Here is a 13,483-nt window from a genome sequence, read left to right as displayed (position 1 = left end):
ACTGCTTTGAGGCCCAAGGAAAGGAGGGATCGTTGCCGAACACCTCCTTCTGTTGCCATCATAAAAACACTGCAGTTTCATGCAGCCGCCATGAGGGTGAGCTCAGTGCAAAGAGATTTTTCCAGCTTTCATTGCAGTCTATGGTAGCCTTATGAATTTGTGGTGGCTTCAGGTAGACAGTTTTATGATACACTGTATTAGGGAATCCACAGACATTGAGCTTTATTGGGAGACATCAATATAGTTGTATGGTGCAACTGTATTGAAAAATGTGATTTTGAGAATGGGTGCCATATTTATAACGCACCTTGTTCCACTTTTTTTTTTACATAGAAGTTGGATAAAGTAGGTGAGATTGACAAGTGTTTTCTTAAAAAAAAAATGTAAATTAAAATTTCTTCTGTTTCTTAAATAAAGTTAATTCTTCAGAAATCTGGGTCAGCGCACTTTACGTTCTGTGTTCCCTCGACACACAAGTACCGGAAAACTTGGTGGTGCAGGGCGGCCCATATTAAGTTTTGCTATGAAGCCTTAGAGATCTGTACACCCCTGGGTGGCATGGTTGCACAGGGCGATGACTGGGGACGGGAGGTGTTCGTTCCCGATCGTAGGCCCTTGAAGAAGGCCCCTTAGTTGTAACAGATGAACATGGCTAGTTTTCGATCACGCGGCTAGTATTACTGTGATTGTTTTTGTAGCAGATCCCAGTGAGTGTTGTACATTATATGGTATTTCATTATCTAGATTCCACGGCTAGTACATTGGTGCCAGAGTCGCAGATTCCTTCCCTGGTAATCTTTTTCAGCTTTGAGTTAAAAATTCCCAGGAGCTCAGACTGAGAGGGTGCCATTAATATGCGCTGTCCTTTAATTAGCTATTGTAATTGTTTCACACTAATCTGCATGATTAGCAGCAGCATTAAATACAGAACAACGGAAAGGTCTGCAATTGTAAGGGCTGCCTACATTAGACTGTTAGAGGGCAAGCCTGCGGAGCAGGAAGAATAATGCAGCAATATACCTGTAAGGGCTGTAAAAACAGTCCAGCATTTCATGGGTCAATGGTGTGAACACAGTCAAGGTATGCCATTATATTCATTATATATGTGTATTGTGTAAAGTTTTCTGCGATGTACAGCTATGGTTACAGGTTCCTGGTTTAGAACATTTCTTTCCAATACCCAGAAGTTATTTCTGAATTAATAGTTGAATGTTCCTTGTTCGGGTCCCTCATACAATAATCAGAGCTACAAAGAACGTCTCTCTCTTTGGAGGAACCAGCTTGTCCCTTTAAATGACTAGACCACTGATTTTATTGGGGACCATGTTATGTCTCATTTCCCCTGTGGTGGCGCTGCAGATTAAATCAACACTTGCTGTCAGGTTTTCCTACAGATCACAGCTGATCGGTGGAGGTCCTAGCAGCTGGACAACTTGGAATCTTCATATCATTGAAGGACAGATGTAAATGCTTCATTATATTAAACTGGTATTCCCAACTAGGACATCTATGGCAAATACAAAAGATACTGTATGTTATAAATATCTGATAGGTGTGGGTCCCACCTCTGGGACCCAGTGGCATGTGAATCCTAGAGGATTGTGGAGCGCGGCTGTTCGTCAGTTTCAGTAACTCTCATAGAAGTGAATAGAGAGAAGCACACGTGCAGCCTCCTCTCTATTCCTTTTCTACCTGGTTGCAGTGGCTGGAGGCCACCTCCCCAGATAGGTCAAGGGACCCTTGTTTTCTTTTTCCAGCATCTATCAGACATTTATGGCATCTACTGTGAATATTTGGTCACCTGTATTTTTTTTTGGTTTACATAAGGATTGAAATGGTGAAATTGCACTTTATAATAAGTTTTATTCATACGACCTGAATAAATCCATGGTCTCCTATAGACATATCTCCAAGGTAACAAATTTTGCCCCTTCCCTCATCCATTATTCCGTATTGTATTGTGTTAGGTCACGTATATTGTTCATCTATATACTTATTGTATTGGATAACGTGTAGGGCTTAGCTATATACATTTTGTATTGTGTTAGATGACATCTAGTGCTTAGCTATATATATATATATATATATATATATATATATATATATATATATATATAGTGGGATTTTGCTCTGGTAGACAGGCTAGCGGACGCAGTACAGAGGGAATCACAAAGTCATTAACTTAAACAGTTCGGTGTTTATTCACACATAAGGAAAAACAAAATGACCGTTCACAATCTTGGTGTTTGTTCACACCATGCAATGTCCATAGAACAAAATCTTCACCTGGTTAGCAGTTTTTCCCCCAGCCGTCGACAGCAGGCTTTGGGTGCCTGTTTTCCAGCATGCGGCTTTCAAGCCTTTAGCACGGAACCAATTCACAAATCCCAAAACAGAGTTTCCACAGCTTCCCTGTCAGATGGAGGATCATCCACACCCAGCTGAGACTGCTGGCTGGGTTTTATATAGGCCAATGAAGACCCGGCCTGGAGCGTGGGGAGCAGCCTCCCACCCAGCACTTTGGCTACTCCCAGTAAGAGCCGGCCTGTATCGGCTTTACAGCTATACTAACAAACATTGTCAATCAGCACTAGCTGCTGCTGACACTTAAAACTACCGGCTCTTACCTCGGAACCTCGGTGACACATACCTTCCATCAATGACGGCCCCTTGCGCCTTCCTACTATATATATATGTTAGATCATAATGCTCAGAAAGCTACCACACAAGTAATTATAATCAATTGATTCTTTATTGAACATCCATTTACAATACATTAGTAAAAAATATATTACCAAAAGCAGCAGCCATGGGAACACAGCAGTATTACAGAAAAATTAAAAACAGAGTGAGCTCCAGACCATAAGGGACTAGTATACCCACCGTTAAAGCAGTATCAGTTAAGTGGGGCTCATATGGCAAAGTGCACACAGGGTGTAGACCTGCGTGCACCCCTACAAAAATGGAACTGCTGAGGGGAAAGAAAGTACAACAAGTCACATGTCTTACTGACCCTAGTCTGGAGCAGCCGCCCGTCGAAGCGTGCCCCTAGAGGAAGCGTGAAGCGAAACTCTGTTTCATTCAGTTCACTTTTGTCCTCATTGACAATGAATGGAGACAAAACGGAAGTGTTTTCCCCCCGCTATTGAGATCTTATGAGTGATCTCAATAGCGGGAAGGGAAAGCGCAGGTGTGAAAGTAGCCTTAGGTATATACGGATTGTATTGTGATAGATCATGTCTAGGGCTTAGCTATATACATATTATATTATATTGTGTTAGATCACATTGAAGGCTTAGCTATATACATATTATATTATATTGTGTTAGATCACATTGAAGGCTTAGCTATATACATATTGTATTTTAAGATCACATCTAGGGCTTAGCTATTTACATATAGTAGTCTGTTAGATCATGTCTAGGGCTTAGGCTACTTTCACACTTGCGGCAGGACGGATCCGACAGGCTGTTCACCCTGTCGGATCCGTCCTTCCGCTATTTCGCCGTGCCGCCGGACCGCCGCTCCTCCCCCATTGACTATAATGGGGACGGGGGCGGAGCTCCCGCGCAGTACGGCAGTTCGCGGTGAGAGGCCGATGAACTAAAAAGTCGGACATGCAGGACTTTTAGTGCAGCGCCGGAGCTCCGCCCCCGTCCCCATTATAGCGGTCCGGCGGCACGGTGAAATATCGGAAGGACGGATTCGACAGGGTGAACAGCCTGTCGGATCCGTCCTGCCGCAAGTGTGAAAGTACCCTTAGCTATATACATATTGTATTCTGTTAGATCATGTCTAGGGCTTAGCTATATACATATTGTATTGTGTTAGATCACATCTAGGGCTTAGCTATATACATATTGTATTGAGTTGGATGACGTCTAGGACTTAGCTCTATACATATTGTATTGTTTTGGATCACGTGTAGGGCTTAGCTATATGCATATTGTATTGAGTTGGATCACATCTAGGGCTTAGCTACAGTATATACATATTGTATTGTGTTATATCACGTCTAGGGCTTAGCTATATACATATTACATATTGTATTGAGTTCAGTCATGTCTCGTGCTTAATTATATATGTGCTATTTCTTTTTTCCCGGAGATCGCCATTAACAATGATATTCTAACACTGGTGAAATGTGATGTGCAGCACAGAACTGCTCAAGCTGAAAATATTATGAGCAGCGAGAATGCTCCGTCTCATTGCTTAATATAGACCAGATTTCAAGAGTCCTTCAGAGTAAAAGGCTTTGAATGTCTTAAGCAAGTAAATGATGTAACACATCTCTATGAGTTAATCTCAGCCAGTTCCGGAAGGCATTCTCATGTAACTGTGTCGTGAAGAAAAGGGGTGGCAATGGGGGTGGGGTGGGGTGGGCGTCATCCACCGCTTAATTGTGATCGCTCTACTTGTGCCACAAAGCAAGGAAACGTCTTCTCATTTCCTATTTATCTATAATATACCACAGAAATAGCCAAAACGAATAATACAGTATGTACTGAGATCTCGAGGGATGGCTTGGAGTGTTTTGAGGTTACAGGACAAGCTGCATACATTCACATCCTGTCCTTATAGTGAGCTGCAGGCCTGAAAATATTATTATTATTTCATTGCATTCTATTTATTTTGGGCTAAAATAAAATAAAAATTCAATCATTTTTTTTAATAGTTTCCGCTGTCAGTTTTAGTGCATCTGCAATCTGTTGCTTTTCCTTCTTAGTGAATCCGTCAGAGAGCTCCTCTGACCGTTGTATCTGTAGCCCTTATGTCTTTATTCCTGACAGGTCATTAACACTCATTTATGCTATATTGTTATCGATTTGATAAGAATTTAGCTTAAATTAGTGTTTATGAGCTGTCAAGGAACCATAGATAAGGGCTACAGATCGAGCCCTTGTCACGGATCAGCGGGTGTGAACCCACTGTGGCACTGACTGGCTATACTCTGGAGGGGCATGTCTAAGCAACTACCTGGTTTTAACTAGAGCCTCAGATGGTGAGGATAGACTTGAGCCGTTAGGGTAGTTGCCAGGGGCTACTCCAGAGCAATCCCCGAGTCAGTGGCAGCTGGTCTGGGCGGACCAGGAGTGTCATGGTCTTACCTGCTTGCTGCTCTCCTTCGTTTGACATGTGCTGGCGGCCATCTTGGTTTCTGGGTGTCTTGTAGCCTTCCACCCTGCGGCTCCTCCTTCCCCTGGGAGGAGCTGGATGCCTAGCTCATATATATAGGAGGTCTGTGGCTTCAGTTCCTTGCTTGGTCCTCTTGTGTTCACATGCTTCTAAGACTGCTGCTGCTTCTGGTTCCTGATCCTGGCTTCGTCTGACTACCCTGCTGGTTACTGATCCTGGCTTCGTCTGACTACCCTGCTGGTTCCTGATCCTGGCTTCGTCTGACTACCCTGCTGGTTCCTGATCCTGGCTTCGTCTGACTACCCTGCTGGTTCCTGATCCTGGCTTCGTCTGACTACCCTTCTGGTTCCTGACCTCTGGCTTCGCAAAGACTCTGCTCGGTTTCACCATCCGTTTGGACTTTTGCTTTACAGCTTTATTTTCAATAAAGCCTTCTTATTTTCACTTATCTCTTGTTGTACGTCTGGTTCATGGTTCCGTGACATTAGGACCAAGCCATGAATTCTGACGGTACAGGGCCATCCTCGCTACCCACGCTGGTTGCCAGACTTGATCAGCAGGATCACCTGTTGGGTCGGTTCGCTGTGGCGTTGCAAACCCTGCTTGAACGCATGGCTCATTTCGCTCCCGTTGCCGATGGGTCGGTTGTCGCTCCTGGGCTCGCTCCTACTGCCGCTCCGGTTGTTGCGCCAGAGTCTACCCCGACACCTGTTGTTGCGCCTGCGGTGTTTCGGGGTATGACCGGTTCTGCCCCTCTTCCACAGCGCTTTGGGGGAGAGCCAACTCAGTGCCGAGGTTTCCTTAACCAGGTGGGCATTTATTTCGAGTTGCTGCCACATGCCTTTCCTACTGAGAGATCAAAGGTGGGCTTCTTGATCTCGCTGCTCTCGGACAAGGCCTTGGCCTGGGCCAGCCCTTTATGGGAGAACAACAATCCGGTGGTTGCCGAGTTTTCCGGTTTTGTTGCTTCTCTTCGGAAGGTATTCGATGTGCCGGCTCGTGCTGCCTCTGCTGCGAAGCTCCTTATGTCCATCAGACAGGGTTCACGATCCGTAGCTGAATACGCCATTGAGTTTCGTACCCTGGCAGCAGAGGTGGGCTGGAATAATGAGGCTCTGGTTGCTGCTTTCTCTCATGGTCTCTCGGATGCCTTGAAGGATGAGGTTGCAGCTAAGGACCTACCAGTTGAGCTCGAGTCTCTTATTTCTTTCCTGATTTTGATTGACACCAGACTCAGGGAGAGACCTTCCTTTAAGGAGAACCTGCGGAGGTCTTCTAACAGATTGGTGCCTACGTTTGCTGTCCCACCCGTGCCTCCCTCTCCTCCCACGCCTCCTGGGGATGACTTGTCTGGGGGTGAACCCATGCAGCTGGGGTTTGCTCGCCTGTCCGAGGGGGAGAGGGCACTCCGGAGACGCGAGGGCCGATGCATGTACTGTGGTCTCGGTGGGCATTTTCGGTTGGCATGTCCGAACCGTCCGGGAAACGCTCGTACCCTGAGATCCTGTCGGGGGCAGATCTTGGGTGGAGTCTCCTCATCCCCGGTTTCCCGTGTTGACAAACCACTGATCACTGTTGTCCTCTCCTGGGTCGGGGGCTCGGTGACGACCCAGGCGTTGGTGGACTCTGGTGCTGGTGGTTTGTTCATTGATAGTGTGTTCGCTGCCGCCAATTCCATTCCTCTGCAGGCTCGAGGTTCCCCACTGGCTCTTGAGGCGATAGACGGCAGACCCCTTCTGCCGCCACACGTGACTCATGAGACCCTTCCAGTGGGGATAGCCATTGGTGCCGTTCACAGAGAGTCGGTCTGCCTCCAGGTTATTTCGTCTCCACACTACTCGGTGGTCTTGGGGTACCCCTGGCTCCAGAAGCATAATCCGACTTTCGATTGGAGATCGGTCGAGATCCTCTCGTGGTCACCGCAGTGTGGGGCTAGTTGCATCCATGGGCCTGTCAAGTTGCTGTGTACTTCCTCGGACTCTCTGTTGCCTCCTGAATACGAGGAGTACCGGGATGTATTCGATAAGGTGCGCGCGGTTGCCCTACCTCCGCACCGCCCATACGATTGTGCCATAGAGTTACAATCTGGTGCCGTTCCTCCTCGTGGCAAAGTCTATCCACTGTCGGTAGCGGAGAATGAGGCCATGGAGGAGTACGTGAGGGAGGCGCTTTCACGCGGCCACATTCGCAAATCTTCGTCCCCGGCAGGGGCTGGATTTTTCTTTGTGAAAAAGAAGGGCGGTGAGTTGAGGCCTTGCATCGATTACAGGGGTCTCAATCGCATCACGATCAAGAACGCTTACCCGATACCCTTGATTTCCGAGCTGTTCGATCGCCTTAAAGGGGCCACGGTCTTTACCAAACTCGACCTGAGGGCGGCATATAACCTGGTAAGGATCAAGGCGGGCGATGAGTGGAAGACCGCGTTTAACACCAGGACCGGTCATTACGAATCCTTGGTTATGCCCTTTGGGTTGTGCAATGCGCCCGCAGTCTTTCAGGAATTCATCAACGATGTTTTCCGTGACCTGTTGCAGCAGTGTGTGGTAGTCTATTTGGATGACATCTTGGTATATTCTGAATCCATGGAGGCCCACATTCTGGATGTCAGACGAGTGTTGCAACGGTTACGAGAGAACAAGCTGTTCGGTAAGCTTGAGAAATGCGAATTTCACCGATCCCAGGTAACCTTCTTAGGTTACATCATTTCCGCTGAGGGGTTCTCCATGGATCCTGAGAAGGTTTCGGCTGTCTTACAGTGGCCCCAGCCCAGTGGTCTTCGTTCCCTGCAGCGCTTTTTGGGCTTCGCCAATTATTATCGGAAGTTCATCAGGGACTTTTCCATGCTGGCCAAGCCTCTCACGGATCTGACCAGGAAGGGCAGTAATTCCCAGGTCTGGCCGCTCGAGGCCATCCGAGCTTTTGAGGCCCTAAAGTCCGCCTTTGTGTCGGCTCCGATTCTGTCGCATCCCAACCCTGGGTTGCCCTTTGTCCTCGAGGTGGACGCGTCTGAGACGGGAGTAGGCGCCCTTCTGTCTCAGCGTAGAACACCAGAGGGTCCTCTGCTTCCTTGTGGGTTTTACTCCCGGAAACTGTCTTCCGCGGAGTGCAACTATCAGATTGGTGACAGGGAGTTATTGGCCATCGTGCAGGCCCTTAAAGAATGGAGGCACTTGCTCGAGGGTTCGGTGGTTCCGGTTCTCATCCTGACGGACCACAAGAATCTGACCTACCTTTCTGAGGCCAAGAGATTGACACCACGTCAGGCCAGATGGGCTCTGTTCTTGTCTCGTTTTAATTACGTGGTCTCCTACCTACCCGGTTCCAAGAACATCAGGGCGGATGCCTTATCACGGCAGTACTCCGAGCTGTCCAGGGAGGAGTCGATTCCGACTTCGGTCATACCTCCGAATCAGATCCTGGCCGCCATTCGCACCAGCCTGACCTCTCCCCTGGGTGAGCAGATTTTGGCGGCTCAATCTGGTGCTCCCTCTGGGAGACCCAACGGCAGATGTTTTGTGCCTGAGGAGTTGCGCACTCGGTTGTTGCGAACCTACCATAACTCCAAGACCGCGGGGCATCCTGGAAAGAATCAGCTGTCCTGGGCTGTTTCACGTCTGTTCTGGTGGCCTTCCCTACGTTCCGACATCGCCGCATATGTAGCGGCATGCTCCGTTTGTGCCCAGAGTAAGTCCCCTCGGCACCTTCCGTTGGGCCTTCTGCAACCCATAGCCACCGGGGAGCGCCCATGGTCACACCTGGGGATGGATTTCATTGTGGACCTCCCTGCATCCCGAGGCCATACGGTCATTCTCATGATTGTGGATCGGTTTTCCAAAATGTGCCACTGTGTTCCTCTCAAGAAGTTACCCTCTGCACAAGAGTTGGCCACGATTTTTGCCAGGGAGGTCTTCCGGTTGCACGGTTTGCCTAAGGAGATTGTGTCGGATCGGGGGAGTCAGTTTGTGTCCAGGTTCTGGCGCGCCTTTTGCTCCCAGTTGGGGATTCATCTCTCCTTCTCCTCGGCCTACCACCCTCAGTCCAATGGGGCCGCAGAACGATCCAATCAGGCCTTGGAGCAATTCCTTCGTTGCTATGTCTCCGATCACCAAGACAATTGGGTTGACCTCCTGCCTTGGGCTGAGTTTGCCAGGAACACGGCGGTGAACTCTTCCTCTGGGACGTCTCCCTTCATGGCCAATTATGGGTTCCAACCTGCCGTGTTACCGGAGGTATTCTCTCCCCAGGATATTCCGGCTGTGGAGGATCACCTTTCCGTCCTACGTGCTTCTTGGGTACAGATCCAGAAGTCCCTTGAGGTCTCTGCGCAGCGCCAGAGACTCCAGGCTGATCGCAGACGAGCGCCTGCTCCTTCCTACCAGGTCGGAGACCGTGTATGGTTGTCCACCCGCAACCTCAACCTTCGAGTGCCCACTCCCAAGCTGGCGCCTCGCTTTGTTGGTCCCTTCCGAGTGCTTCGCAGGGTAAACCCGGTAGCCTATGCCCTTGCGCTTCCTCCTGGCATGCGGATCTCCAACGTGTTTCATGTCTCCCTGTTGAAGCCACTGGTGTGTAATCGTTTCACTTCCTCGGTTCCTCGGCCTCGTCCGGTCCAAGTGGGCAATCGTGAGGAATATGAGGTGAGCAATATCCTGGACTCACGCCTGGTCCGCGGTCGGTTGCAGTTTTTGGTCCATTGGCGTGGTTATGGTCCAGAGGAGCGTTCCTGGGTTCCCTCCGCAGATGTCCATGCTCCTGCCTTGCTCCGAGCCTTCCACGCACGCTTCCCTCAGAAACCGTTTTGTGCTCCGCGGAGGAGGGGCCCTTGAGGGGGAGGTACTGTCATGGTCTTACCTGCTTGCTGCTCTCCTTCGTTTGACATGTGCTGGCGGCCATCTTGGTTTCTGGGTGTCTTGTAGCCTTCCACCCTGCGGCTCCTCCTTCCCCTGGGAGGAGCTGGATGCCTAGCTCATATATATAGGAGGTCTGTGGCTTCAGTTCCTTGCTTGGTCCTCTTGTGTTCACATGCTTCTAAGACTGCTGCTGCTTCTGGTTCCTGATCCTGGCTTCGTCTGACTACCCTGCTGGTTACTGATCCTGGCTTCGTCTGACTACCCTGCTGGTTCCTGATCCTGGCTTCGTCTGACTACCCTGCTGGTTCCTGATCCTGGCTTCGTCTGACTACCCTGCTGGTTCCTGATCCTGGCTTCGTCTGACTACCCTTCTGGTTCCTGACCTCTGGCTTCGCAAAGACTCTGCTCGGTTTCACCATCCGTTTGGACTTTTGCTTTACAGCTTTATTTTCAATAAAGCCTTCTTATTTTCACTTATCTCTTGTTGTACGTCTGGTTCATGGTTCCGTGACAAGGAGGTACCTGAGTAGGTACCAGAAGTACAAGCGTAATCAGGCGGCAGAGATGTTACCAGAAGCAACAATGCAGGACCGAAGGATAAGACAGAGATGTGGTCAGACAGGTAATAGGTCAGGGCAGGCGGCACAGGTACAGGTCAGGCAATCCGGGTCAGCAACAGGAGAGACAAAGCAAACAGGCAGGGATTAGATAATAAGCAGAATCCAGGAACGAAGTATAGATCAGGAGCGCAAAAGAGTATCAGGAACCAGCAAACTCAAGGACCTTGACCCTGAGGCATCTGGGAAGGGGGCTGAGCCACTTACATACATGCAGGAGAGCCAGAGTTGGACAACGAGGTCACCTGACCTAACCCACACAGCCCAGGGAGTGATGCGCTCCGCCCATAGAGCAGTGTAACATGAAAACAGCTGAACTCATGCTGTGTCCAGGGCTGAGTGGAAGCTGTGGAGCGGAATCCTCAGAAGTAATACCACCTACAGAACAGAACCCAGGGCCGCAGCGGTGAAATGGAAAGCACCGGCCACAGGTCACCGCTGCGGGCGGCGCCCCCGGGGCCGTGGCGATAAGTGGGAAAACAGCGGCGTACAGCAGCCGCTGTTGCAGCCCTCAGTGCAGCTCTCTGACAGAATTTACTTAGAAGAGAGAAGGAACTGTTTGTAGATACTGTGAAAATGAAGACTCTAGGGGAAAAACTGATAAAAAATTTTTTATAACGACCCACTCTAAAAATTGGTTTTAGCTCTAGATAATACTTCCAAAGATGTTCATAGTCAACAAGGTGCATTTAAATGTGAGCAAATATGATGATTTGTAGTATTTTCCCTATAGATTTGATAAGAAGCACAATGCCCCACAATGCCTCTGCCTGTTGTCACCCCTAGCAGACCTTTCTCAATTTTTCTCCTATTCAAACGGGAGTTGCAAATATATCACCCCCTAGTGGTGGCAGTTTGATTTAACACAATTTTTCACCACATACCTGCATAGCAATCCAAGTAACTTTTTAGATGTGCAGGTGCCAGCTGAATCCAACGCACTTTACTTTGCATCCGTTGCCATCAGCGCATGCACAGTACAGAAACTTTCACATATTCAGGCCTCTATTTCTCGTACTCCTATCCCAGAGGCGAAGGTGTAGGGGCGAAAGTTCAGGGCCAGGCATGACTACATCGACACTGCCTGGCTCTGTTAATCAGTGTGGGCGGGGAGGGGCGCAGCTTTGGGTGCAATGAGGTGCAATAGTGCCGCCCTTGTTGCACCAAGCAGCTCAGTTACATAAAATAAAAACGTGAATAGCTCCGCAATGGGGCCACCGATCGAGATGGGGCAAAGTGCTTTGGATTCAGCTGGCAAGCACACATCTAAAACGTCATTTGGATAGCTATGCAAGAATGTGGTAAAGTGTGATAAAGAAACAAAGCACCATAGTAATCATTTACATTTCTGTATATATCATCCTACAAAACTTATTTGTAACTCTTAAAAGCATTTATAAAATTGTGCAGGGAATGTGTCACTGACAACGCTAGACAGATTTGTCATTCAGGAGCTTGGGAAAGCTGACTGACAACCCGAACGTTCTGTAAGGCCTCTTTCACACTTGCGTTGTCCGGATCCGGCGTGTACTCCACTTGCCGGAATTACACTCCGGATCCGGAAAAACGCAAGTGTACTGAAAGCATTTGAAGACGGAACCGTCTTCCAAATGCTTTCAGTGTTACTATGACAGCCAGGACGCTATTAAAGTCCTGGTTGCCATAGTAGGAGCGGGGAGCGGGGGAGCGGTATACTTACAGTCCGTGCGGCTCCCGGGGCGCTCCAGAATGACGTCAGAGCGCCCCATGCGCATGGATGACGTGATCCATGCGATCACGTGATCCATGCGCTTGGGGCGCCCTGACGTCACTCTGGAGCGCCCGGGGAGCCGCACGGACGGTAAGTACACTGCTCCCCCGCTCCCCGCTACACTTACCATGGCTGTCAGGACTTTAGCGTCCCGGGAGCCATGGTAACCACTCTGAAAAAGCTAAATGTCGGCTCCGGCAATGCGCCGAAACGACGTTTAGCTTAAGGCCGGATCCGGATCAATGCCTTCCAATGGGCATTAATTCCGGATCCGGCCTTGCGGCAAGTGTTCCGGATTTTTGGCCGGAGCAAAAAGCGCAGCATGCTGCGGTATTTTCTCCGGCCAACAAACGTTCCGTACCGGAACTGAAGACATCCTGATGCATCCTGAACGGATTACTCTCCATTCAGAATGCATTAGGATAATCCTGATCAGGATTCTTCCGGCATAGAGCCCCGACGACGGAACTCTATGCCGGAAGACAATAACGCAGGTGTGAAAGAGCCCTAAGACTACTTTCACATCTGCGTTTTTAATTCAGGTTTTGAGATTCGGCAGAGGATCTCAAAACCTGAATTAAACAGATCAGTTTTATCCCCATTCATTGTCCATGAGGACAAAACTGATCAGTATGCACCAGTTCAGTTCAGTTGCAATTTGGGGCCGGACACAAAACCGCAGCAAATCGGTGCCTGATCCATTTTTTTCATTACAGAGAAAAAAACGGATCCAGCACCCATTGACTTACAATGATTTTCATGCCTGGTCAGGTTTGTTGAGTTTTGATTTAACGGCTATGTACACCTTTGGAGGCAATTTTTGTTTATGTTTGCATTTTACTCATTTTTGGTTAAAAATCATATTTTTTCAATTGGCTTTTTATTAAAACTATTAAACCATTCTGTCACAAAGGGTTAACTGTTTTTCTAACTGTGTGACTGATACTTTCACTTTCTGCCAGTCCTCGAATAACCCTCTAAACTACTAAGAGGTCATGAACACTTACAGTAAGATAAGGATTGAGTTTTAATGAGCGTTTATAAGGTCAGAGAGCAGAGATAAGGAGGTCGTCTGCTCCCCAGATGACGGAAGAGACAGAAAATCCACAGGCTGCTGCTGGTACAGC

General features: G+C 48.7%; 1 protein-coding gene across 1 annotated transcript in view; it reads left to right on the top strand.

Annotated features, from left to right (window-relative positions):
• XYLT1 (xylosyltransferase 1) overlaps positions 1 to 13,483 on the top strand; it is a 324,653-nt gene that overhangs the window by 117,720 nt on the left and 193,450 nt on the right. The window lies entirely within an intron of this gene.

Source organism: Bufo bufo, chromosome 7 (genome assembly GCF_905171765.1).
Source record: "Bufo bufo chromosome 7, aBufBuf1.1, whole genome shotgun sequence".
Classification (NCBI taxonomy): domain Eukaryota; kingdom Metazoa; phylum Chordata; class Amphibia; order Anura; family Bufonidae; genus Bufo; species Bufo bufo.
Note: the sequence above shows the minus strand (reverse complement) of the source record. Positions and strands in the feature narration are given on the sequence as shown.